This window comes from Rhinopithecus bieti, unplaced genomic scaffold, assembly GCF_001698545.2.
Source record: "Rhinopithecus bieti isolate Rb0 unplaced genomic scaffold, ASM169854v2 scaffold_11938, whole genome shotgun sequence".
Lineage (NCBI taxonomy): Eukaryota > Metazoa > Chordata > Mammalia > Primates > Cercopithecidae > Rhinopithecus > Rhinopithecus bieti.
This window is the reverse complement of record NW_016806961.1, coordinates 60854-70543: the sequence shown is the minus strand read 5'-3', so window position 1 is coordinate 70543 and position 9690 is coordinate 60854. Positions and strand designations below refer to the sequence as shown.

The 9690-nt window shown below is 46.9% G+C and overlaps 1 protein-coding gene across 2 annotated transcripts in view; it reads right to left on the bottom strand.

Moving 5' to 3' along the window:
• Nucleotides 1-9690, bottom strand: part of PXN (paxillin) — a 56740-nt gene that overhangs the window by 39148 nt on the left and 7902 nt on the right. The window contains exon 1 of one of the 2 annotated variants that reach the window (XM_017879049.1): nt 4385-4665. The exons of the other annotated variant lie outside the window; for it this stretch is intronic. The gene's annotated coding sequence lies outside the window, so the exon portion shown is untranslated. Of the gene's footprint in view, nt 1-4384; nt 4666-9690 lie in introns of those variants that run through there. 2 annotated transcript variants of the gene reach the window in all.

The following is a 9690-nucleotide window of genomic DNA, read 5'->3' as shown; positions in this document are numbered from 1 at the left end:
GAGCTTGCAGTGAGCTGAGATCCGGCCACTGCACTCCAGCCCGGGCGACAGAGCAAGACTCCGTCTCAAAATAAATCAATAAATAAATAAAATTAAATTAAAAAATAAAATAAAATACAAAATTAGCTGGGTGTGGTGATGGGCGCCTGTAATTCCAGCTACTCTGGAGGCTGAGACAGGAGAATCGCTTGAACCTGTGAGGTGGAAGTTACAGTGAGCCAAGATTGCACCACTGCACTCCAGCCTGGGCGACAGACCAAGACTTTGTCTCAAAAAAAAAAACCAAAATGCTACCAGTTATGATTCCAATTATGTAAACACACATGTACCAAAAATATTTTACAGAAATACATTAATTTATGAATTGTGGTCATCTCTGGATGATTCTATGAGCTTTCATTATTTTCTTTCTTGTGCATCTCTGTAGTTTTCAATTTCTGTTTTTTGTTTTGTTTTGTTTTAGACAAGGTCTCGTTCTGTTGCCCAGGCTGGAGTGCAGTGGTGCAATCACGGATCACTGCAGCCTCGATCTCCTGGGCTCAGGCAATCCTCCCACCTCAGCCTCCTGGGGGACCACAGACGCACGCCATCACACCCCGCTATTTTTTTAATTTTTTTTGTAAAGACGAGATTTCACTATGTTGCCCAGGCTGGTTTTGAAATTTTCTACAATGAATATGTATAACACTGATAATCAGTTTTTAAAAACCAGTAAAATATTTAAAAAACACAAATATAATTAACCCATTTAATACATATTTATAGCAATATACAAAATAAATTTTAAAACTGTGAAGATATTTAAGGCCAATTACTTCTTGGCCTTTTGAGTATCAATACATGCTACAAATTGGATGAAACTCGAAAACATTACACTAAGTGAAAGAGGCCAGTCACAAAAGGTCACATACTATATGATTTCATTTTATGATTCCATATTATATGATTCTACTTTCATCAAGACCAAAAGTAGAGTAGTAGAGGGAAGTGGTAACGGGGAGTGATGAAAATGTTTTAGAACTAGATAGAGAGAATAGATGCACACCACTGTGAACTTACTCAATGTCACTGAAGTGGCATTTAAAATGTTTTGGAGGCTAAGTGTGGTGGCTGTAATCATCCCAGCACTTTGAGAGGCTGAGGTGGGAGGATAGGCTGAACCCAGGAGTTCAAGACCAGCCTAGGCAACACAGCGAGACCTCATCGCTACAAAAGATACAAAGACTAGCTAGGTGTGGTGGCGCACATCTGTGGTCCCAGTTGACGTGGGAGAATCACTTGAGCCTGGGAAGTCAAGGCTGCGGTGAGCTGTGATCACACCACTACACTCCAGCCTAGATGACAGAGTGAGACCCTGTCTCAATAATAATAACAACAAAGTGGTTTTCTACCTTTTTATTTAAGAGGTGGATGGTGTCTTGCTATGTTGCCCTGGCTGGACTTGAGCTCCTGAGCTCAAGGTATCCTCCCACCTTACCCTTCCAAGTAACCGAGACTACAGTCAGGTGCTACTCTGCCCATTTTAAAATTGTTTTGAATTGTACACTTTAGAATAGTTAATTTGGGCTGGCCACAGTGGCTCACACCTGTAATCCAAACACTTTGGAAGCTGAGGCAGGCAAGTCACTTGAGGCCAGGAGTTTGAGACTAGCCTGGCCAACATGGGGAAACACTGTCTCTACCGAAAATCCAAAAATTTAGCTGGGCGTGCTGGCACATGCCTGTAATCCTAGCTACTTGGTAGGCTGAGGCACGAGAATCGCTTGAACCTGGGAGGCAGAGGTCGCAGTGAGCCAAGATTGCACCGCTGCGCTCTGGCCTGGTCGACAGAGCGAGACTCTGTCTGAAAAATATATATATATACACATATATATACACACACACACACATATATATAATTAAATAAAATGGTTAATTTTACACTATGTGAGTTTCACCTTAGTTTTAAAAAAATAACAATGAAAGGAATGCATATCATATCCATGCTTATATATTTATAAATGCATAGAAAATGGTTGAGAAAGATGCACATCAAACTATTAACAATATTTACACCTGGTGGAGGAAAGGAAGAAGGAACTTTCACTTCTGTAGCTTTTTTTTTTCCTTTTTACAAAAAGCATGTATCTTCTTTTTTTCTTGAGACAGAGTCTTGCTCTGTCATCTAGGCTGGAGTGCAATGGCGCGATCTCAGCTCACTGCAACCTCCGCCTCTCAGGTTCAAGCGATTCTCCTGCCTCAGTCTCCCGAATAGCTGGGATTACAGATGCCCGCCACTATGCCTGGTTAACTTGTAGTTTTAGTATAGACGGGGCTTCACCATGTTGGTCAGGCTGGTCTTGAACTCCCGACCTCAGGTGATCCACCTGCCTCAGCCTCCCAAAGTGCTGGCTTATAGGCATGAGCCACTGTGTCCAGACACATGTATCTTCTTTAACTTAAAAACTTTCATAAAAGTAGGCCAGGAATGGTGGCTCATGCCTATAAGCCAGCACTTTGGGAGGCTGAGGCGGGTGGATCACCTGAGGTCGGGAGTTCAAGACCAGCCTGGGCAACATGGTGAAACCCTGTCTCTAAAAATCATACAAAAATTAGCTGGGCGTGGTGGCACATGCCTGCAGTTACAGTACTCAGGAGGCTGAGGTGGGAGGATCACCTAAGCCTGGGAGATTGAGGCTGCAGTGGGCCAAGATCACGCCACTGCACTTCAGCCTGGGCAACAGAGCAAGACCCTGTCTCAAGAAAGAAAAAAAAAAGAAAAAAAAAACAACTTTCATAAAAGTAAATAACAGTATCAGATACAAAATGACATGAGAAAGGTCCCTAGGCAAAAATGAAGGTTTGAGGCCACACCATGGCAGGCATGTTCTAGAAATGAGGAAAACTAGGATTCCAGATTTCCCAAGAAAGGGCCAGACGGAGGAAAAAGCTTACTCTGTTACGTTCCTGGACAAGTCCTTTCTCCTAGGAGTGCCTCAGCAAAATGAGGGGGTTGAACTTGATAAGCAGTTTTCAAACATGTGTTTTGGGGTTTTTTTAGAGACAAGATCTTGCTCTGTTACCCCAGGCCGGAGGGAAGAAGCAAATCTTCCTGGGTTCAACAGATCCTCCCGCCCCAGCCTCCCAGGTAGCTGGGACTACAGGTGTATGCTACCATGCCCAGCTAGTTTTTTTAGTTTTTATGTTATTTATGTATTTATTTTTGAGACAAAGTCTCGCTCTGTTGCCAAAGCTGGAGTAGAGGAGCGCAATCTCTGCTCACTTCAACCTCCCCTTCCCGGATTGGAGCGATTCTCCTGTCTCAGCCTCCCAGGTAGCTGGGATTACAGGCGCCCGCCACCACACCTGGCTAATCTTTGTATTTTTAGTAGAGACGGGGTTTCACCATGGTGGCCAGGCTGATCTCGAACTCCTGACCTCAGGTGATTCTCCCACCTCAGCATCTCAAAGTGCCAGGATTACAGGCATGAGCCACCACGCCCAGCCAATTTTTTTTATTTTCTATAGAGATGGAGTCACTATGTTGCCCAGGCTGGTCTCAAACTCCTGGGCTCAAGTGATCCTCCTGCATCAGCCTCCCAAAGTGCTGGGAATATAGGCATAAGCCACTGCACCCAGCTTCAGATGTTTTTATATATTTGTTTTCAAATTTTTAAAAATCCACAAAACCCCTTTCGTAATTGTGGTCTTAGATGGAAGCCGAATACATAAACAGAGAAAAAGTGAGCAGCTCTGACTGAAGAAGGTGACGGCCACAAACTCCCAACCATAGGAGGAAATGATATCCTAAGGCTCCTTCCAGCTCTGGAAGCATAGGAGGAGTCTAAGAAAGAACGGATCAGTCCAGAAGCACAAAGGGGGAGTGCAGACTGGTAATACCCAACAGGCCGTTAGGAAGGAAAATCTCACAGACAGTTGAAGCAGGGAGAAGAGGAAGGACAGAGCCAGGATAGAGCCCAAGCCAGTGATGCCCAAAGGAGCTGCTACCAGCAACGCCCTCAACTGCCAGTGATCAGTCAATCAAGGGTCCCCCAGGATAGTGACACCCCAGCCCCCATGCTTTGGCCAAAGTCAGGCAGATAACAGCTGTCTTCTGGTCACTGTTCCTGCTGCTCTAGAGGCACAAACAGGATGTTTAGAAGCAGATGACCACAAGTGACCACAGGAAGCCATGACAACCGCCTCCAGGTGACGATCTTCTTCCCCAGCTTCTTTCCGGCTTGGCTGCCTCCAAAGACCAAGCAAAAAGACTTCAAGTGCCAACTTCCAAAGAGAGAGAAGGGGGAGGAGTTCTTGGAAAGTTCAGGACACAGCAGAAGAGGCCATTTGAGGTGGTGAGGCAGGAAGAAATGAGACCACCCAGCTATCCCGACAGCTACCTCACCTCAAAGACGCATTGAGGCTGATGATGATAAGGAGGGGGGAAGAAACTGCACATCCACTGCTTGGGACAGAGGACCTTCCAAGACACGCAGCACGTGACCAGGCAGGCTCAGGAGGGCTGCCAAGTCGCGTCTCTGAGGAGCGAGTGCCGTGTTCCAGGCATCACGACCACTCCTCCACACCCACCCCAGAGAAGCCTGTCCCACTCGGCTGTCCCAGAGCACATCAGTGATGAGAAACTGCCTTAGCCAGCCAGCCAAGCCAGGAGTCCACAGGGGAAATGGCAAATCCAGAGGAAACCAAGTGCAGGCCATCGGACACTCCCGTTTCCACCTAAGGAAGAGGAATGTTCCTGGAAACAGAGAGGAGGCGAAGCTCGGCCAGAACTCTCTGAGCCACTTCAAACCTCCAATAGAGCCCAGGGTGGGTCCCATAGATCAACCGCCTGTAAAGAGGTACAGTCACTGGGCCAGCTTCATGACACAGCTGTGTACACTCAGTGCACAACCACCAAGTTCACAGTACAGAAAACCGACTCTTTTTTTTTCTACTGCTACTAGGGGCCTCAGGGGCCAGACCACCCCATGAGGCTTTCTGGATGCCTAGAGTGCTGGGAGAAGCCCAGGGCTGACCTGGGAGTGGATCCCAGAGCAGCTCCCTGTGGCAGCTCTCACTAATATGAGTGTTAGATGAGCGATTAGTATAAACCAAGCCACCAAGCCACCTCCTCCCCCACCACTTCCGCATGAAAGCCACCAAAGAGGCTCAGGGGAAATTAAAAGTCATATAACCAAAACCCAACTTAATACCACTAGCCCAGGGGTATGGCCATTTCACCTCCACAGCAGAGTCCCAAACATTCTCTAACCCACGGCGCCATGAAGAGTCCTAAATCACCCTCTCCCAGAAAATAACTGAAGTCAGATTCTTCCCCCAGGCCAAGCTAAGCAACCAAACAGGGCCAAATGCATTAACTGCCCACCAGCAAGGCCATGGGACATGCAGCCAACCTAAAGACGAAGTGGAAGTTAAATTCGAAGAGTGGGCTGGGTGCAATGGCTCACACCCGTAATCCCAACACTCTGGGAGGCCGAGGTGAGCAGATCACTTGAGCCCAGGAGTTCAAGACTAGCCTGTCCAACATGGCGAAATCCCATTTCTACTAAAAATACAAAAAATTAGCTGGGCGTGGTGGCAGGCGCCTATGATCCCACCTACTCGGGAGGCTGAAGCAGGAGAATTGCTTGAACCCAGGAAGTGGAGGTTGCAGTGAGCCGAGATCGTGCCATTGTACTCCAGCCGGGGCGACGGAACGAGACTCTGTCTCAAAAAAAAAAATCAATTAATTAAAAAATAAATAAGGCCCTGCATGGTGGCTCACGCCTGTAATTCCAGCACTTTGGGAGGCCAAGGTGGGTGGATCAATTGAGGTCAGGAGTTTGAGACCAGCCTGGCGAACATGGTGAAACCCTATCTCTAGCAAAACTACAAAAAACAGCCAGCATGGTGGCGCATGCCTGTAATCCCAGCTACTCATGAGGCTGAGGCATGAGAATCACTTGAACATGGGAGGCGGAGGCTGCAGTGAGCTGAGATCACACCCCTGCACTCCAGCCTGGGTAACAAAGCAAGACTCCATCTCAATAAATAAATAAACAAACAGGCCGGCACGGTGGCTCACTCCTGTAATCCCAGCAATTTGGGAGGCAAGGCGGGCAGGTCATTTGAGGTCAGGAATTTGAGACCAGCCTGGCCAACATGGGGAAACCCTGTCTCTACTAAAAGTACAACAATTAGCCAGGCGTGGTGGTGGGCACCTGTAATCTCAGCTACTTGGGAGGCTGAGGCAAGAGAATCTCTTGAACCCAGGAGGCGGAGACTGCAGTGAGCTGAGATTGCGCCACTGCACTCCAGCCTGGGCGATAATGCGAGACTTAGTCTCAAAAACAAATAAATAAACAAATGCCAAGAGAGTGATACCAAAAGCCAAACCCTCCACCCCAGGAGCTGTCAAGATTATTCCAAGAATGAACGATAACCATCACCATTTACTGAGCTCTTTGAAAGTATTTCAGGAAAGTATGTCAGGAAATGGACCTATTTCATGGATTAGGAGACCAAGGCTCAGAGTGTAAAGTGACCTGCCAAGGTCACACAAGTCGTAGGCGACTGCACTGATACAGAACCAAGTGTGGCTGATGTCAGAGGCTGGGTTCTATGCCACCTCCCCACCCTGAACCCAGAGAGAACTCAGGTTCTCCAGAGGAGGAAGTGGTTTGCTGCAGGCTCAGCATCACTGTGGGTGGCGCAGTTTATACCCATTTAACCACCAACCACCATTAAGTATTTATTAAGCGACCACAGAGAGAACAGAGCAGTGCCTGGTGGTAAGAGATATTTGAAAGGCAGATAAAATCCCTGTCTTCAAGGAGCTTACAGGGCAGAGCAGGAGACAGAAGAAAGCCCAATTTACACAGACCTGTAAAGTTTCACCTTAGTAGGAGGGTCAACAGGCTGGTTGGTTTTATCTGCGAAAAAAGCCTTCTCAAAAAGGTGGATTCAGCTAAGATTTTAAAGGCAGAGGGTAAGGTGAGTCAGGAGAAGGCTATTTTCTGCAATTTGAACCAAGATCTAGACTCAAGGCAGAACTGAGTGGTTGGCATGGTCAGAAGTCAAATGTAATCCAGAGACTGCAATACAAGATACCCCCAAGATTTGGCAACTGCATTGGTCATTAAATATTGAGCACAGGGCGTTCTTAGAATCCCCCAAAGCAGGGGCCAAGTAGGAACATGTATGAGGCCAGTGAGACCCAGCGTAGGCAACAGAGAGGGTCAAATATGAGGCTGGAGCTACTGAGGTTAACCAAGTGGTGACAGAGTACATGCATCCCATGAAGCCTGATCTGATTTTTCAAAAGAAACGATACGCAGTGAAATTCTGTCTCTACTAAATATACAAAAATTAGACAGGCGTGGTGGTGCCTGTAATCCCAACTACTCAGGAGGTTGAGGTAGGAGAATTGCTTGAACCGAGGAGACGGAGGTTGCAGTGAGCCGAGATTGTGCCACTGCACTTCAGCCTGGGTGACGCAGTGAGACTCTGTCTCAAAAAAAAAAAAAAAAAAAAGGAATGACATGGACTTTTTGGTGCAATCACCTGATGCTTTAAATGTAGGCAACTAATTTGGAATATTTTAAATACCATGGAGACCAAGCAACAATGGTCTGCAGGCCAAAACTAACCCATAGATTTCTGCCATGAGGTTTTCCGTATGAAAAACCAGAAAGAAGGCCAGGCACAGTGGCCCACACCTGTAATCCCAGCTCTTTGGGAGGCTAAGGCAGGTGGATCACCTGAGGTCAGGAATTTGAGACCAGTCTGACCAATATGGTGAAACCCCATCTCTACTAAAAATACGAAAAGTAGCCAGGCATGATGGCACACACCTGCAGTCTCAGCTACTCGGGAGGCTGAGGCAGGAGAATCGCCTGAACCCCGGAGGCGGAGGTTGCAGTGAGCTGAGATCACGCCACTGTACTCTAACCTGGGTGACAGAGCGAGACTCTATCTCAAAAAAAAAAAAAAAAAAAGAGAGAGAGAGAAACCAGAAAGAGACTAGGCTAGTTGTGGGAAGACCCACCCAAGGTTCAGGTTCTTGCATCATTGCCTGTGGTAACACTGGGTGTGTTCCCTTCCCCTAACTCCTCTGGGCTTCAGTTTGACTTCCTCATTACTATGAAGATAACTACTACCTACCTCAAAAGGCAGTGATCAGAACCATATAAAAAATGATGATTGTCGGCCGGGCGCGGTGGCTCAAGCCTGTAATCCCAGCACTTTAGGAGGCCGAGACGGGCGGATCACGAGGTCAGGAGATCGAGACCATCCTGGCTAACACGGTGAAACCCCGTCTCTACTAAAAAAATACAAAAAACTAGCCGGGCGAGGTGGTAGGCGCCTGTAGTCCCAGCTACTCGGGAGGCTGAGGCAGGAGAATGGCGTAAACCCGGGAGGCGGAGTTTGCAGTGAGCTGAGATCTAGCCACTGCACTCCAGCCCAGGCGACAGAGCGAGACTCCGTCTCAAAAAAAAAAAAAAAAAAATGATGATTGTCAATGGACAAATAGATAAAAAAAAATGTGGTTTATACATCATTGTATATAGATACAATGAATTATTCAGCCTTAAAAAGGGAGATTCTGCCAATTTGCCACAGCATGGAAGGACATGCTAAGTAAGATAAGGCAGACACAACAAAAACATTGCGTGACCTCACTTATATATGTACTATATACATATATTTATTTACTATTTTATTTATTTTTGAGATGGAGTATTGCTCTGTCACCCAGGCTGGAGTGCAGTGACATGATCTTGGCTCATTCCAGCCTCCACCTCCTGGGTTCAAGCGATTCTCCTGCCTCAGGCTCCCAAGTGCCTGAGACTACAGGCCCATGCCACCACGCTCGGCTAATTTTTGTATTTTTAATAGAGACGGGGTTTCGTCATGTTGGCCAGGATGGTCTCAAACTCCTGACCTCAGATGATCCACCCACCTTAGCCTCCCAAAGTGCTGGGATTACAGGCGTGAGCCATCCTGCCCAGTCCAATATATATATATTTTTACATATATATATAAATACATATATAGAGAGAGAGAATGAAACAGTGGTTACTATGGGCAGAAGTGGGGAATGGGGAGATGTGGGTCAAAGAATACTAAGTAGCAGATACATGGGATGCACAAGTTTAGAAATCAAATGTATGACATGAGGGCTGAAGTTAAGAAAATCCTGCTAGGGATTTTCGTTACATAAGTAGATTTAGCTGCTCTTGGCACACAGGAAAGTAACTGTGAGATGACTGATACATTAATCGGCTTCACTTTAGTAACCACCTTACTATCTATATGTATCCCATAACAACAATGTTGTAAACTTCGAATATAGGCAATAAGGTTTAGTGGTTTTTTTTTTTTTTTTTGAAACTGAGTCTCGCTCTTTCACCAGGCTGGAGTGCAGCGGCACGATCTCGGCTCACTGCAACCTCCGCCTCTTGTTTCAAGAGATTCTCTTGCCTCAGCCTCCCGAGTAGCTGGGATTACAGGCACAGGCCACCATGCCCAGCTAATTTTTTTTTTTTTTTTTTGAGACGGAGTCTTGCTCTGTCGCCTGGGCTGGAGTGCAGTGGCCGGATCTCAGCTCACTGCAAGCTCCGCCTCCCGGGTTCACGCCATTCTCCTGCCTCAGCCTCCCGAGTAGCTGGGACTACAGGCGCCCGCCACCTCGCCCGGCTAGTTTTTTTT